The 18187-nt window shown below is 43.7% G+C and overlaps 1 protein-coding gene and 1 non-coding gene across 3 annotated transcripts in view; one reads left to right on the top strand and one right to left on the bottom strand.

Moving 5' to 3' along the window:
- LOC126203573 (alpha-tocopherol transfer protein-like) overlaps window positions 1–18187 on the bottom strand; it is a 167797-nt gene that overhangs the window by 69736 nt on the left and 79874 nt on the right. The window lies entirely within an intron of this gene.
- On the top strand, window positions 17368–17441 carry Trnat-ugu (transfer RNA threonine (anticodon UGU)). The gene has a single exon. It is a non-coding gene; the product is annotated as a tRNA-Thr (tRNA).

Genomic DNA, 18187 nt, shown 5'->3' with positions numbered 1-18187 from the left:
ATTCGTAGCATTGTTTTCGGCTGAGAAAAAGAAATGCGGTGGATTACTTTCTGGGCAACCCTCATACAAATAAGAGTCATGTGTATACAAAATCTGAATGAAATTGCTCCAGACGTGTCAGAGTTAAGCTTATATGTCATTCACTTTTCACTTCCACCCTTATGGATTTTATTTTGTTCTTACCCATACAGAAACCTTCGCGTGCACAACAACTCATCAAAGCTTATCGTAATCTGATTGATGGTATAAAAAGGCACAGATGACGAAAAAACAAATATTTATTTTTTAGGGTTTGTACTCAGTCGGTAAAAACGGAACCCTTATAGGGCCGTTTCATTGTCCGACCGTTTGTCTGTCTCTCTTTCTGTACGACTGTTAAAAACCCTTTTCTCATGAACGGGTAGCGGTATGAAGTTGAAATTTATGTCACATACTAAGGTCTGATGTCCCTTGACGGCGTGAAGTTTATGTTTCTAAGTCGATGCAGTGAAAAGGTACTGTTATTTATGTCAGATATTTTGACACTTGCAAGCTCACTCATCAAAACCTATAGGTACTTCCCGTAAACCTAGAATCATAAAATTTGGCAAGAAGCAAGTTTTTCTGAGTACAAGTAAAGAGGCAAAATTCGAAAATTGTTAATCTGTAATTCTTTAGGGTAAAAGAAAAACATTATTTTGTCATTTTGTGCCCTTCTTCATTCTAACCGTCTGTGAATTCTGCTTTTTATCAGGAACAGGTAGACGTATGAAGTTGGAATTTATGTCAAATACTAAAGTCTATGATCTCTTGGTGGTGTAAAAACGATTAGCTTCTAAGACAGTGCAATCAAACGAGACGGCCATACATGTCACACATTTTGATATTCTCAATCTCACTCACCGAAACCTATACCGTACGTCCTGTTGACTTAGAATCGTGAAACTTGGCAAGAAGCAAGATTTCATAGTAAAACAAAAGGGAAAAAATCTGAAATTGTCAATTTTCAGGTATATCAAACGAAAGAAATTTTTTGTCATTTTTAATCAGACTGCCGGTCGGAGTGGCCGTACGGTTCTAGGCGCTGCAGTCTGGAGCCGAGCGACCGCTACGGTCGCAGGTTCGAATCCTGCCTCGGGCATGGCTGTGTGTGATGTCCTTAGGTTAGTTAGGTTTAATTAGTTCTAAGTTCTAGGCGACTGGTGACCTCAGAAGTTAAGTCGCATAGTGCTCAGAGCCATTTGAACCATTTTTTTAATCAGACTGTCTTTCTACCCGTCCGTTTAAGACCACTTTTTCTCAGGAAAGAGTAGACGTATTAAGTTGAACTTTACGTCACATACTAAGGCCTATGATCCCTTGGCGATGTAATAAACGTTAGCTGCTAAGTCAATGCAGTCTAAAAATACGCTATTTATATCGCGTATTTTAATATTCTAAAACTAACTCATCAAAACCTATAGGGTACTTGCCGTTGACTTAGAAGAATGAAATTTGTCCAGGAGCAACGCTCCACAGTACAAGTTCAGGACAAAGTCAGAATATTATTAATTTACAACTATATCACACGAAAAAAAATATTTCTTTTGTTCAAAAATGGTTCAAATGGCTCTGAGCACTATGGGACTCAACATCTTAGGTCATAAGTCCCCTAGAACTTAGAACTACTTAAACCTAACTAACCTAAGGACATCACACACACCCATGCCCGAGGCAGGATTCGAACCTGCGACCGTAGCAGTCCCGCGGTTCCGGACTGTAGCGCCAAAACCGCTAGACCACCGCGGCCGGCTATTTCTTTTGTCATTTATTATCCGTCGTCATATTCTCGAGTGTTGGAATCCGTGGGACCGATATCTTGCCAATATCAATGTTGATAACAAGTAAAAATCGTTGAGATTCTCGATTCCTGGAATGGATGAACTATCTGTATACGTAATTAAATTTGTACTGAACCCTCTATGCGTGAATCCTACTCGTACCTGGCCAATTTTTTTTATATTCTAGTTACGAGTGAGAGAACATGCCTGGAAATTATTTTCAAAGAAACTATGAGAAATTGCAGTAAATTGCTTGCTAAAATAGCAACTGCATGAACGTGTCACCTCGAATTAATGAAATTCAGTCATTTTATACTTCCCACTTGGGTACGAAGAAACGATTTGTTCATAGCAATAAAATGAATTTATTCGTCCCTAGAAACCAATATTATAAGAAATCCTAGAGGTTCAGGATCTATGTAATTATCAAGAGATTTCATTTGCTTCAGAATTTCGCAGATAGATTTTTCTGTTGGTTACCTTTTTGCACAACACAGTCTTGTGCATGTGGCAAACCACCGCGCCAGTGAACATAAGCTATGTAAATGTCTCAACTGTGTTTATATTTCATACGTGGAAGACACTAGAGTTTAGAAACATAAGCCACATAAGCCAAGGATGTACCGTCTATTGAGTCCGCTTTCGCCGCACCTGTCTTGACCTTCCGTCCAAGATTCATGAACCTACCATTACGGCGTAAAGGTCATAAGTAAGAGGAGGTCATTTGTGGCGACTGCGCGGGATGTGCTGTATGCACCTCCAGTGTAAACTTTTCTTTCTTTCTTTCTTTGAGTCATCATCCTTCTGACTGTTTTGATGCGGCCCACCACGAATTCCTCTGCTGTGCCAACCTCTTCATCTCAGAGTAGCACTTGCAACCTACGTCCTCAATTATTTACTGGATGTATTCCAATCTCTGTCTTCCTCTACAGTTTAAGCCCTTTACAGCTCCCTCTAGTACCACTGAAGTCGTTCCCTGGTGTCTTAGCAGTGGTCCTATGATCCTGTCCATTCTCCTTGTCAGTGTTTTCCACGGATTTTTTTTTTTATATCCGATCCTGCGCAGAACCTCCTCATTCCTTACCTTATCAGTCCATCTATTTTCATCATTCGTCTGTAGCACCACATCTCAAATGGTTCGATCCTCTTCTGTTACTATTTTCCCACAGTCCATGTTTCACTACCATACAATGCCGTGCTTCAAACGTACATTCTCAGAAATTTCTTCCTCAAATTAAGGCCTAAGTTTGATACTAGTAGAATTTTCTTGGGCCAGGAATGCCCTTTTTGCCAGTGGTAGTCCGCTTTTGATGCTCTCTTGCTCTGTCTATCACTGGTTATTTTACTGCCTAGGTAGCAGAATTCCTTAACTTCATCTACTTGGTGACCATCAATCCTTATGTTAAGTTGCTTCCTGTTCCCATTTCTGCTACTTCTAATTACTTTCGTCTTTCTTCGATTTTCTTTCGGTCCATATTATTCAGTACTCATTAGACTGTCCATTCCGTTCAGCAGAACATGTAATTCCTCTTCACTTTCACTAAGGATACAAATGTCATCAGCGAATCGTATCATTGATATCTTTTCACCTTGAATTTTAATCCCACTCCTGAACCTTTCCTTTATTTCCATCATTGTTCTTCGATGAACAGATTGAACAGTAGGGCGAAAGACTACATCCCTGTCTTACACCCGTTCTCATTCGAGCACTTCGTTCTTGGTCGTCCACTCTTATTATTCCCTCTTGGCTCTTGTACATATTGTATATTACCCGTCTCTTCCTACAGCTTACCCCTATTTTTCCGAGAAATCAGAAGATATTGCACCATTTTACATTGTCGAACGCTTTTTCCAGGTCGACAAATCCTATGAACGTGTCTTTGTTTTTCTTTAGTCTTGCTTCCATCATCAACTGCAACGTCCGAATTGCCCCTCTGGTGCCTTTACCTTTCCTAAAGCCAAAGTGATCGTCATGTAACAACTCCTCAATTTTCTTTTCCATTCTTCAGTATGTTATTCTTGTCAGCAACTTGGATGCATGAGCTGTTACGCAGACTGTGCGATAATTCTCGCACTTGTCAGTTCTTGCAGTTTTCGCAATAGTGTGGATGATATTTTTCCGAAAGTCAGATTGTATGTCGCCAGCCTCATACATTCTACACACCAACTTGAATAGTGTTTTTGTTGCCACTTGCCCCCAATTATTTTCTATCGCTTCTGACTTATTTGATCTTACGTCCTCCAAAGCTCTCTTAAATTCTGATTCTAATACTGGTTCCCCTATCTCTTCTAAATCGACTCCTGTTTTTTTCCTCTATCACATCAGACAAACTCTTCCCCCTCATAGAGGCATTCAATGTAAGCTTTCCACCTGTGTGCTGTCTCCTCTGCATTTAGCAGTGGAATTCACGTTACGCTCTTGATGTTACCACTCATGCTTTTGATTTCACCGAAGGTTCTTTTGAGTTTACGCTGAGCCAGTCCTTCCGACAGTAATTTCTTTTTCAATTTCTTCACATTTTTCATGCAGCCAGTTCGTCTTAGCTCCCCTGCACTTCCTATTTATTCTGTATTCCTGAATGTCCCTGAGCATTTTTGTATGTCCTTCTTTCATTGATCAGCTGAATATTTCTTCTGTTACCCATGGTTTCTCCGCAGTTACTTTCTTTGTACCTATGTTTTTCTTTCCAACTTCCGTCATTGGCCTTTCTGGAGATGTCCATTCCTCTTCAACTGTACTGCCTACTGAGCTATTCCTTCATACACCTTACAATCCAGTACCTGATTTCGAATCTCTGTCTGACTATGAAGTAATATAAGTGAAATCTTCTCGTATCACCCGGCGTTTCCCAAGTATACATCCTCCCCTTGTGGTTCTTGAACAAAGTATTTGCTATTACTAGCTGAAATTTATTACATAACTCAATTAATCTTACTCCTCTCTCATTCTTCGTTCCAAGCCCAAATTCTCCTGTAACCATTTCTCCTGCTCCTTCACTACAACTGCATTCCAGTCCTTTATAACAAAAAAAATGGCTCTGAGCACTATGGGACTCAACTGCTGAGGTCATTAGTCCCCTAGAACTTAGAACTAGTTAAACCTAACTAACCTAAGGACATCACAAACATCCATGCCCGAGGCAGGATTCGAACCTGCGACCGTAGCGGTCTTGCGGTTCCAGACTGCAGCGCCTTTAACCGCACGGCCACTTCGGCCGGCTCCTTTATAACAATTAGATTTTCATCTCCCTTTACATACTGTATTACCCCTTCAGTATCTTCATATACTTTCTCTCTCTCTTCATCTTCACCTTGCGAGTCGGCATGTATACCTGAACTATCGTTGTCGGTGTTGGTTTGATGTCGATTCTGATAAGAACAACCCTGTCACTGAACTGTTCACAGTAACTCACACTCTGTCCTATCCTCCCATTCATAACGAATCCTACTCCCGTTACACAATTTTCCACTGCTGTTGATATTATCCTATAGTCATCTGACCAGAAATCATTGCCTTATTCCCATTTTGCTTCACTGACCCCCACTATATCTAGACAGATCCTATGCATTTCCCTTTTCTGATATGCTACGTTCCCTACCACGTTCAAGCTTCTGACATCCCACGCCCCGACTCGTAGAACGTTATCCTTTTGCTGGTTATTCACGCTATTCCTGGTGGTCACTTCCCCCTTAGTCAAAAATGGCTCTGAGCACTATGGGACTTAACATCTATGGTCATCAGTCCCCTAGAACTTAGAACTACTTAAACCTAACTAACCTAAGGACAGCACACAACACCCAGCCATCACGAGGCAGAGAAAATCCCTGACCCCGCCGGGAATCGAACCCGGGAACCCGGGAACCCGGGCGTGGGAAGCGAGAACGCTACCGCACGACCACGAGATGCGGGCCCCCCATAGTCCCCTACCGGAATTCCGAGTGGGGGACAGTTCCGTAATCTTTTGCCAATGGAGAGATCATCATGACACTTTTCCAATTACATGTCACATGTTCTGTGGATACACATTATGTGTCTTTAATGTAGTGGTTTCCATTGCTTTCTGCATTCTCATGCCTTAATAATTGTTGATTCTTCCGCCATTAGAGGCAGTTTCCCACTCCAAGGACAAGAGAGTGCACTGAACCTCTGTCCGCTCCTCAGCCCCCTTTGACAAGGCCGTTGGCAGAATGAGGGAGACATCTTATACCGGAAGTCTTCGACCGCCAGTGCCGATTATTAATCAAATGGCAGATTTCCAACCCGGAACAGATGACGTTTTTCATTACTATTGAAAGAGGCTATCCCTTTTTTTACATCATTGTGTTCGTTATTGTTCGTTGCGTTCATCGAGGCAGACATTCAATGACACTCTTTCAAGTTCATCGTTGATCCATTAACTAAGTTTTTTTTTTTTTATTACAGAGAGCTGCAAACCCTCTGACCGGACAGGCTGAGCTACCACGCCGGCCACCTGGACCGACAGAATAACATTCTACACAAATCAAAAAAAAGTTTTGCATCAACCCGGTTCCCAGAACTCCTGAAGACAGACGTTGACTGTGGATATTGTATCACACACATAGTCCCTTTGACTGTTCAGAGACGTCACTAAACCCGGCAAAGATGTAACCAACCATCCATGAGCAGTGCCTGTTAGACGAAGGAGGTCCGACAGCCGATCAGTTCCAGTGATTCCACCAGGGAGAAGGCACACGGCTCTTGTTGTCTATAGTTCAACCACACCTGGACGGTCAATACTGCGGTTCGATCGCGTCCTCATGTTACTTTGTGCCAGGAAGGGCTCTCAACAAGGGAAGTTCAAAATGGTTCAAATGCCTCTGAGCACTATGGGACTTAACTTCTGAGGTCATCAGTCTCTTGAGCACTATGGGACTTAACTTCTGAGGTCATCAGTCTCTAGAACTTAGAACTACTTAAACCTAACTAACCTAAGGACAACACACCCATCCATGCCCGAGGCAGGATTAGAATCTGCGACCATAGCGGTCACGCGTTTCCAGACTATAGAGCCTAGAACCGCTCTGTCACCTCGGCCGGCCAACAAGGGAAGTGTCCAGACGTCTCGGAGTGAACCAAAGCGATGTTGTTCGGACATGGAGGAGATTCGGAGAGACAGGAACTGTCGATGACATGCCTCACTCATGGCGCCCAAGGGAAATGCTTTTCATGCAGCCACAGGACGTCGTGTTACGACTCAATCTGTGCGCAATACGGTGCATGATGCGCAACTTCACTCCCAGGGTACATAGCGAGGTCCGTGTTTGCAACCACGACACCATGTAGCGCGGTACAGATGGGCCCAACAGCATGCCGAATGGACCGGTCAGGATTGGCATCACGTTCTCTTCACCGATGAGCGTCGAATATGCCTTCAGCCAGACAGTCGTCGGAGTCGTGTTTGGAGACCACTCCGTCAGGCTGAACGCCTTAGACACACTGTCCAGCGAGTACAGCAAGGTGGAGGTTCCCTGCTGTTTTGGGGTGGTATTATGTGGGGCCGACGTACGTCGCTGGTGATCATAGAAGGCGCCGTAAAGGCTGTACGATACGTGAATGCCATCCTCCGACCGACAGTGCAACCATATCGGCAGCATATTGGCGTGGCATTCGTCTTCATGGACGACGATGTGCGCTTCCATCGTGCACATTTTGTGAATGTTTTCCCTCAGGATAACGACACCGCTCGACTACAGTGGCCAGCATGGTCTCCGGACATGAACCCTATCGAACATGTCTATGGCAGATTGAAAAGGTCTGTGTATGGACGACGTGACCCACCAACCATTCTGAGGAATCTGCGCCAAATCGCCGTTTAGGAGTGGGACAATCTGGACCAACAGTGCCTTGATGAACTTGTGGATAGTATGCTATGACGAATACAGGCATGTATCAATGCAAGAGTACGTCCTACTGGGTATTAAAGGTACCGGTATGTACAGCGACCTGGACCACCACCTCTGAAGGTCTCGCTGTATTGCGGTACAACATGCCATGAGAGGTTTTCATGATCAATAAAAATGGCGGAAATGATGTCTATGTTGATCACTATTCCAATTTTCTGTGCAGGTTCCGGAACTCTCGGAACTGAGATGATGCAAAACTTTTTTGATGTGTATATTATTTATTGAAAGGATCTCTATATTACCATGGTGAACGTCGTGAAGTTTTAATTGGCACTTCTGTGAAAGATCTACTTCAGATCTCAGGTGTGAGTCTTTCATAAGTATAAAATGATACCGCTTCCCAAGGTCGTATGTTCGTAACTGAGTTTCGGCATTGACGTCAGGTCTTTGTCCTAAAAACGTTTACAGAAAAAAAATTGCATTCTGGCTTGCTGGTTTACCTCAATCCGTCTCGGCAACTACAGTACTATTGACACGGAAATGTTAAATAAGGATCATCATCGTCGCTTTCACTCGAGAAATAGTCAATAAATCGTTGCACATGTACGAATCATCACAGCTATTTTTGAATCTAATTCCACCCAGAAAATTCTAGACCAGCCACGATGACAATTGGCTGAAAAACTGTCTCCGGTCCGCATCCAGCACCAAAAACATCACAGCTTCACTCTGCAGAAACGAGTGCTCGACTTCCGAAGTTCTAATTTCAGAACGGCTATCGAATGTTTCTTCAGCATTTAGGTCTTCAGCATGTTAGCAGAGTGTTTACAGAGTGAATGGCTTTTTGTCTTAGGGAGCAACATCCCTAGCTAACCACGTTTCATCCACTCAAGGCACAGTTGACACGCCGAATGGACACGGCCGTCATACTCGACACCTATTCGCCATCTAGCGCCGACAGAGGGTATGCGACTGCTGAATGGTTGGTTCCCCAGATTACTGGATTATCCGGATCCGGTTTGTGTATTATGATTGTTTAGTTCACTGAAATTAAAAAAAAAATCCAAGCCGGAAGTACTGAGTTGTAGTTAGAGCGATTATTTTAGATTAGAATACAGATTTTTTGTTGTGAAGACGTAGAGGGAGAAACCTGCGAGTGGTTAGATGAAGCATGGAAATGAGAAGGTTCCAAGTGCCAAACTTGACATTTGCCAAGAGAATGGGAAAAAAAGCATTTCTGTTTGTACATAACTGATTTGTATCCGAAAAACTGAGAAAGTATTCTGATACTACAGAGTTATGCCGCTCACCGCATCAGCGCAAGAAATAATGAGACAAATGAGAAAATTAATACTTTATTAAGAACGTTCTAAACTCGTAGAAAGACACTGACTTCTAAGCGCTAATAAGAAAGCTTTCACTAGTTCATTCTTGCAATCAAGAAAATAGCAATCAGCTACTATTAATAATGATTTTTATTTACAGAAATAGCGCCGTAACCGGTTTCGAACGGACAGCTTCATCTTCAGACGTCTGTTCGCTTATATATTACATTTTTTGTGTTTACAATTAATTGTTGACTGTTTTTGGTCCAACAGCTTATATAAACAACAACAACAACAAATATAATACAAACGTGAAGAGTCGTTTGAAGTTTAATATGTCGATTCGAAACCAGTTACGGTGCTAATTCTGTAAATAAATAGCATTATTAACGGGGCTGCTTGCCGTTTTCTTATCTGTAAGAATCAGTTTGCGTTTTGCACAATCACGTTCTAAAAAATGTTGGTTTTCGATAGACTAACAGGGAGGAAGTATTTGTTCTAAATTCCATTAATAATGAGCTACTAAGTTTTATACAACTTTCCGTTTTTAACTAGTAGTACTGTAATCAACAAAAACCTCTTCTCATATCTTTTAAATTTTGGACGTCCAGAGCAAAACAGAGCGTGGCACAAAGACGACGCACCATTTAATAACATACGTTGGAAGCACTTTCTCCATGGTTCGGCCCCTGGATCAGGTCTGCGGACATGCAACAGTGTGCTGAGAATAAAATAATATTCAAGGCGTGATTTGTGAAAAAATGTCACTTAGAACGTTTCCCATGCCTAGGAAAAGAATGAACAAAGTACGTTCCGCAGGAGAAAGCAGAGCGAAGACGAGACGATCTAAGAACATTTTATCACACGCACTGAGGCAACGAAACTTTTTGATTCGTTATTAGAATATGTAGGGCAAAACTCGTTGGACCATACCACTGTTTTGTTTCTCAGAAGTATGAGAACTGTCATCAGAAAGATAATTGAGTGAAAACCACAATCAAAAAAATATTGGAGTTCCGCAAGTGAACCACAAGCAGGTGATAGGAAATAGTGTGTTTTAAGTGTATTTTCGCAAATAAGTTGTCAGTTTCTCACGAGCAACGCGTAAGTAACGCTGAGGGCTGTCAATATGTAGCAGTTTTGTAAACACAGTGAGAAGAGAGACTGACAGAAAAGTGAAGCACCCATAAGACATAGCCGGATGTCAACCCAACTTCGCACATGTGCACACCTACGGTAGCTATGTAAATGATTGGAGTTGCAATTCTCTTCAGGTAGAATGGCCACCAAAGTGAATTACTGTTGTTCGTGTTTAGTGTTATTGAAAGGCCTGGTAGTGTATACAAGGAGGGTGAACAGCGTCAGATATTGAGCGATCACTGTAAATGGCAGAAAGATGCCGCACACTACTGTCAGGCAGCGTTACCAGCTCAAGGCAGAGTTTGAAAAGTGCTTAATTGTGGTTCTTCATTTCGCTGGCTTGTCGAATCGAGCAATATCCAGGTTTGTGGGACATTCGGATGTGACAGTGGCCCAAAGGTGGACTTCATGGGAACTTTGAGTACAGGCACACTCGCGGTCTGTGTTCTGGCCTAGCCGGCCGCGGTGGTCTCGCGATTCTCGGCACTCAGTCCGGAACCGCGCGACTGCTACGGTCGCAGGTTCGAATCCTGCCTCGGGCATGGATGTGTGTGATGTCCTTAGGTTAGTTAGGTTTAAGTAGTTCTAAGTTCTAGGGGACTGATGACCACGGATGTTAAGTCCCATAGTGCTCAGAGCCATTTGAACCATTTTTTTGTTCTAGCCTATCACGTGTGACCAGCACAAGAGAGGATCGCTGTGTCCAGAAGCACACAAATCGCAAACCCTTCTGATTCCATCCGAGAACAAGTGATAGATCCCTGCAACAATCCGTGTCATCAGCAGCCAGATTAGGTGCCAAGCGCAGGCACCCTTTAAGCCACAACACAAGCGACTGTGTTGGGAGTGGTGCCGCTATGGTCAGCTGATGAATGGCGTCGCATTGTGTTAGTGACGAACCACGGTTCTGCGCTAGCTCGGATGACTATCGTCAGCAAATTTGGCGGCGACCTGGGGAGAGTCCCCATTCTTCCAATGATTTGGAGAGAGAAAGCGGTGTTGCTACTGACGTAATGTCGTGGGGAGCCATCGGTATGACTTCAGGTGACGGCTGGAAATGATTGGGGGAACCGTGACGCACAACGGTACGTCTTCATGTGTAATGTCTCATGTGTCAGTATCGTGATACCATTTTTCAATAGGCCAGTGCTCGTTGACACTTGTCACGTGTCTCTGTGAACTGCCTGCATGATGTGAGCTGGTTGGAGTCCAATCAGCGAGTACCCTTAATAGAAGCCGGTCGCAGGTTCGAATCCTGCCTCGGGCATGGATGTGTGTGATGTCCTTAGGTTAGTTATGTTTAAGTAGTTCTAAGTTCTAGGGGACTTATGACCTCAGCAGCTGAGTCCCATAGTGCTCAGAGCCATTTTAACCATTAGCCAATCCGGACACACCCAAAAACATACATTTTGATATTAGCTGCAATGTGCTGCTACCTACTGCCAGATACCCCATATCAGCGACCTCAGCAGTCATTAGACATCGTGAGAGAGCATAATGGGGCGCTCCGCAGAACTTCGAACGTGGTCAGGCGACTGGTTGTCACTTGTGTCATACATCTGTCCGCGAGATTTGCACGCTCCTAAACATCCCTAGGTCCACTATTTCAGATGTGATAGAGAAGTGGAAACGTGAAGGAACACGTACAGTGTAAAAGCATACAAGCCGATCTCGTCTGCTGACTGATAGAGACGGCCGATAGTTGAACAGTGTCGTAATGTGTAATAGGCAGACATCTATCCAGACCGTCACACAGGAATTCCAAACTGCACCAGGATCCACTGCACGTACTATGACTGTTAGGCGGGAGGTGAGAAAACTTGGATTTGATGGTAGAGCAGCAGCTCATAAGCCACACATAAAGCCGGTAAATGCCAAACGACGCCTCGCTTGGTGTAAGGAGCGTTAACATTGGACGACTGAACAGTGGAAAAATGTGTGGAGTGACGAATCGCGGTACATAATGTGGCGATCAGATGTCAGGGTGTGGGTATGGCGAATACCCGGTGAACGTCATCTCCCAGAGTGTGTAGTGCCAACAGTAAAATTTGGAGGTGGAGGTGCTATGGTGTGGTCGTGATTTTCATGGAGAGTGCTTGCACCCCTTGTTGTTTTGCGTAGCACTATCACAGCACAGGCCTACATTGATGTTTTAAGCACCTTCTTGCTTCCCACTGTTGAAGAGCAATTCGGGGATGGCGACTGCATCTTTCAATACAATCGAGCACCTGTTCATAATGCACGCCCTATGGCGGAGTGGTTACATGACACTAACATCCCTGTAATGGACTGTCCGGCACAGAGTCGTGACCTGTATCCTATAGGACACCTTTGGGATGTTTTGGAACGCCTACTTCGAGCCAGGCCTCACCGACCGACATCGATACCTCTCCTCAGTGCAGCACTCAGTGCAATGGGCCGCCATTCCACAAGAAACCTTCCAGCACCTGATTGAACGTATGCCTGCGAGAGTGGAAGCTGTCATCAAGGCTAAGTGTGAGCCAATACCATGTTGAATTCCAGCATTACCGATAGAGGGCGCCACGAACTTGTAAGTCATTTTCAGCCAGGTATTCGGATACTTTTGATTACAAAGCGTGTCTCCAGAGACAGCGGTTCATATAAGGAGAGATGAAACTCAGGGAGAGCGAAGTCCATGTTGTAAGGTGGGTGATCCAACACTTCCCACAGAAGACGCTGCAGGAGCGTCCTCTTTGCCCCTATAGTGTGCAACCGAGAACTGTCATGAAGAAGGAAATGTATGACAGTTACATTATGTGAGCTGCACGATATCAGGCGAAATCTCTCAGCAGGCTCTCATACTTCGCGGGAGACAATACTTTGTAGGCATCTCTGCGTGTTTACTGTGCGCTTAGAACTGAAAAGAGAGACGTGACACGATCGACGAACGTACCAGAGACACTGCGCAACGCATATGTGCATAGCTTCATCGGGAGTCCACTGTAGTTCCCTTTTCGTGACCGATCTGACCATAATAAACGAATAGCTCTCGTATATGATAAACGATACTGTCGACGGCCATTATTCCGCCGCCGTGGCATGGCATACCTCACCTGCCCACATTTGCTACTCGAGCACATCAGGGTTTGTCATTTTTTGAGTTCCATATCCATTTGTAATAGCCAAACCGGAACCAACGCAGAGGTCCGCCATAAAGTCGCCCACGCAGTCCAAGTGCACGTCTTATACGAAGGTCGCAGGAAGGTAACAGCAGACATTCTTCGCGTGGACCCTACCACGAGCGGTGTATGCTTGTCCCTGGTAGAGTATCACCACACAGCCGGTGAATGTGTACACGGATGGCGGTGAATGTGTACACGGATGGCTAACACGTACCACAAACACGCCAGATTTCTTCGGGCAACGGCAAATGTGTCCGCCCGAGGTTTCTTCGTACAGTAACAGAGTTTGACAAGCCGTTACCTGACTTCACGGGTTGTATAATTTACTAGCCAGTGTATACTCTTTGTAAGGCCATACGTGTACCGTGAAGTGGAGATCGAGGTTTACCTACGGCGCCTTAAAGCACAAGAAGGCAGTTTCTGCGGCTAAGAAAAACACCGCGGCAGCGGACTTCAGGAGAAATGTCGAATGAGAAAGGTCATTGTTTCTCCATAGCGCTGGCGTAGCGACGACAAAAACACCAAAGACTTTAACATAATTCTTTTCAAATCATCGCTCATTTAATGGTCGATATCAAAGCTTCTGTCGATATCTGATCTATTATCTACGGCTGAAAGCTTTTTCTTTCTTCGAGCTAAATTTACACAAATTAAAATTCGTTTCTGATATAACATAGCACATTTCCGGCTACTGTATACAGGAAGAGGCATTTAAAACTCTTTTTGGAAATATCTGGAAAACTACAAATCGGATAAAAAAAGGTTGTGATAAAGTTGTTCGCCTCGAAGGGAGACATTCAGTGACACCAAACTCAACACCCCTCCACCACCCTAATGGAGCAGGACAGAGTCAGCCTCGAAATTTTAAGTAGGAGCTTCCATTTTTTTCTGCGGATTTGGATTCTCCTGGAAAAAATATGTAACTTTTCTACGTAACATCTTTTTCGTTGCATGACCGGGCGATCAAAATCAAAATGGCTTAAAATCATTCAAAAATGAAAACCAGATGTTCTGCGATACATTTTTTACCATTCAAATTACCGTCTATGAAGCACGGACTGTTGTAGATGTAACACTTCCAAGTTAAGGGAAGTAGTTCCATTGTTTGGAGCGCGACTGCGAACGTAACGCTAACAGTAGTTTTTAATTCAGTGATAAGCAAACAACTGAGTTGTTCCAGTTGCTTTGCATTTCAGAAGTTAAACCAATAACGTGGACAAAGTAAGCAATATGTTCTGGAGAATCAAGTTTCTTGCTATAAAATCTAGTTTCTCACTAAAGAGTTGAGAGTAACAGCGTTCCTAACCTCCTGGGATCCTAATCTTAAGTGTATTTCTCGAGATATAACTACTTGTCAACGATTCTTAACCAACTTTGATTTTTGTCGATTCAGGTGCCGTCTATGACGCAAAGAAAAAAATGTTGAATACAAAAGTTACGTATTTTTTAACTCTGAATCCGAATCAGTTATAAAATTGAGGGTTCAAATGTACGAGTAAGACTTCGGTTCTGACACCATTCCTTTCTCTGGCGGTGGGGGTAGGGCTGTCCAGTTTGGTGTCGTTGGATGTCTCCCTTCCAGATGAACAGCTTTTATTACAAACTTTTTTAATCCGGTTTGTGATTTTCCAGATGTTTCAAAATACAGTTTTAAATGACACCACATATACTTGCTTGAAATTTGGTAATTAGCATAACACAACAATTACACCACCATATGTAAGAAGTAGAGGACGAAGGAAAAGAAGGGAGGGCCGAAGGGCGCCAGAATTGTCTAGAGGCCGTAACAACAGGGGGCGTCCTGAAAAACTAGGAGGCTGTAAAACTTCAGGGTGTCCGGAGTCTTGGGAATTCTTTTTAGACAGATATGGATCCAAGAGGTGGAACATACGACATGATTTGAAAACGAAGAATGATGGTATAGGGAGAAAGAAGGCAGCCAGGTGTTCTTAATGAAACTTGTAAAATGAACTTTGATTCGTTCACTAAAACTATTTTGATAACCAGAGGAAGGGCATGCATGTATGTACATGCCTTTCCTGTCACTGGGCAGTATGGAAAGTCACACCTTCGGCGGAAAAGAACTCCAAATTGCACCAAGATATTAAGAGGAGATATCAGTGGCACTGTCCAGGAGCTATGTTGGCCGTCTACTGTTGGACGTTGAAGAGGGACAATCATCATATACAAGGATCTCAAAGGAAATCAAAGAAGAGAAAGTTTAAAAATTTATGGAACACTGTTGACTTCTTGTTTTTATACAAGGTTGTCAAGAAATAAATTTGGAGAGTTTTGAGTATTTTTTAAATGCACTTTATTTTTTAAATGTGTTGATTAAAAACTCACCTTGTGTGAAATGGCGTTAGAATATATTTGTGGTCTCAGAAGTGAAAATCGTCAAAATATTACTTCTTATTTTGTGTTAAAACCTGACGTGATAGTCAAAAACGGTAGTCATTTCTAGAATCAGCATAAAAAATTATTCAAGAACACCTACTTTCAACAAATCATCTGTCACAGACTAGTGTAATCAGTTATAGGTCTTAAAAGCATCATTGGGAACGCTGAATATCCACCCATAATCTCACACATAAGTGTGCCAACCACAGCGCCACTTCTCTCGATGAATGGCCTGAAAAGAAATTCAGATCTGTTCATATACTGGCAGACACTTGCTCCTAGTTTTACTAGCAGGGAGTGCATCTGCTGTTAGTATAAACATTGTCTTCTATCACCGAAATATTCCCCCAAAACAGTGGAGTTTCCGCGTTGCTTCTGCAGCATGGTATGAGTCTGGATAGTTCACAAAATACCTGTTTTGCAAAGTAAGTGACGCGCTATGTAACTCATTAAAAATACTACGGGGAAACTACTGTTCAGTATTCAGGTGGTCGTCCAGCTGCCACCCTTTAGTCGTCTGTAGCTGTTGACGCTTCAGCAGACCACGATGGTGGCCGTAGGAGATCTTCACGACGGTTTGGTTGACGCAAGCGTGCTGTGCATTCAGTCTTCCTGCTTTGCTGCAAGTGGCACATCACAAATTACACCGTCACTCACGCTTTCACTTTCACTGGTGCTTAAATTGTCTGTGCTGCGTGGAAGGAGCCTAATTTCCTTGACTCCTACAGAAGAATTCACTGGCTAACTAATTGGACATGGCATCTGCAATGCAGTTGACAGTTTCCAGAGCCCTTATTTTTTAACTACAGCAAGCTTTCTTTTGTTAATGGGAAATGGAACTCAACACTTCACAAATAATCGTAAAACAAGGCTACCTAAAATATAATGTTTTACCGGAAATTTGTAGAATGAATGATAAAATAGTGAAGCGCCAGAAGAGAAGGAAGAAGGGAAATTAAACTTCACGAATTGAGACGATATGTAATGTTAGTCCGGTTATTACAATATCGAGTCAGATTTTCGAAATACCAGTCTTTATGAGTCCACTTATCAGTACTACGTTGCACACACACTGGCCAGGATGCATGCAGCGATTCGTTTCCGAAGGGTGTCATAAAGCCGTTGCATCCCCTCGTGAGACAATCTGGTAGGTACTGTTGTAACTGTATGTGAAGATAGTAACTGTTCTCGAAAGAACAGATACCAGCGTGCAGCTTCTCTAGAATAAATGACAATTAATTGAAACCCTCAGCTTCCGACAGGTGTTGTTGACATACCTCGATGGAGACAGCTGCACGGTCATCAACAGTATCTGTTTTTTCGAGAACAAGTTACTATCTTCATATGTACAGTTAAAGGCTACCCAGCCATTGACCATCGTCTGTGCGAATGCGCATAGGTTGCCCGAACTCTTACGGGAATCGTCACCTTAGTGTGCGCGAGTAATGAGTGCATGGGCAGATATCTATTAGGTACATAACGTATGTATATTTTGGACAGTTGGGAATGTGGGTCTCACGGGAAGCATGCAAGCAATAAGTCCCTGCAGTCGCGCTATTTATCTGTGTCCTCGGTGGCTCAATGGATAGAGCGTCTGTCATGCAAGCAGGAGATCCCGGGTTCGAGTCCCAGTCGGGGCACACATTTTCAGCTGTCCCCGTCGAGGTATATCAACCTGTCGTCAGCTGAGCTGTGTCCTCGGTGGCTCAGATGGATAGAGCGTCTGCCCTGTAAGCAGGAGATCCCGGGTTCGAGTCCCGGTCGGGGCACACATTATCAGCCGTCCTCATCGAGGTATATCAGCAACACCTGTCGGCATCTGAGGGTTTCAATTAATTATCATTTGTTGTACCTGTCCTTGATGTACTGCACACTCGCATTGGGACGTGGTTGACGTTCGAGCTACTCCCATAGACGTTCTATCGGGAGGAGATCTGTGGCTCTCGCTGGCTACAGAAGTACTTCAACGTCAGGCAAACAATAGTTTGCTTCCAGGTCTTCTGCTGAGTTGTTGTTTTCCTTTTCTGCACAATATTCCATGACAGGCTCAGCCGTCTTCTTCAAGGGCTGCGAATTTTGCTATTAAGGCTCAAATGGCTCTGAGCACTATGGGACTTAACTTCTGAGGTCATCAGTCCCCTAGAACTTAGAACTACTTAAACCGAACTAACCTAAGGACATAACACACATCCATGCCCGAGGCAGGATTCGAACCTGCGACCGTAGCGATCACGCGGCTCCAGACTGTAGCGCCTAGAACCGCTCGGCCACCAGCGGACGGCGGGGTGTCCGGATACTTTTGATCATATATTATAGTATTTTGGCACAGACAATGAGAAGAACCCCGTTGTGGACAATTGGCAGAAAGCACAGGCTGCAGCCTGCTATGATGAAGGGGTTTTGGAAAGTTGGTGCAACGTTATGGCAAATGCGTGAGTCATAGCGGTTAGTGCATTGGGAAGTAGCTGGAAGGTATAGCTAACTGTTGGAATTAAACCGGTTTTGATTTTCAGTG

Source organism: Schistocerca nitens, chromosome 9 (assembly GCF_023898315.1).
Source record: "Schistocerca nitens isolate TAMUIC-IGC-003100 chromosome 9, iqSchNite1.1, whole genome shotgun sequence".
NCBI lineage: Eukaryota > Metazoa > Arthropoda > Insecta > Orthoptera > Acrididae > Schistocerca > Schistocerca nitens.
Note: the sequence above shows the minus strand (reverse complement) of the source record. Positions and strands in the feature narration are given on the sequence as shown.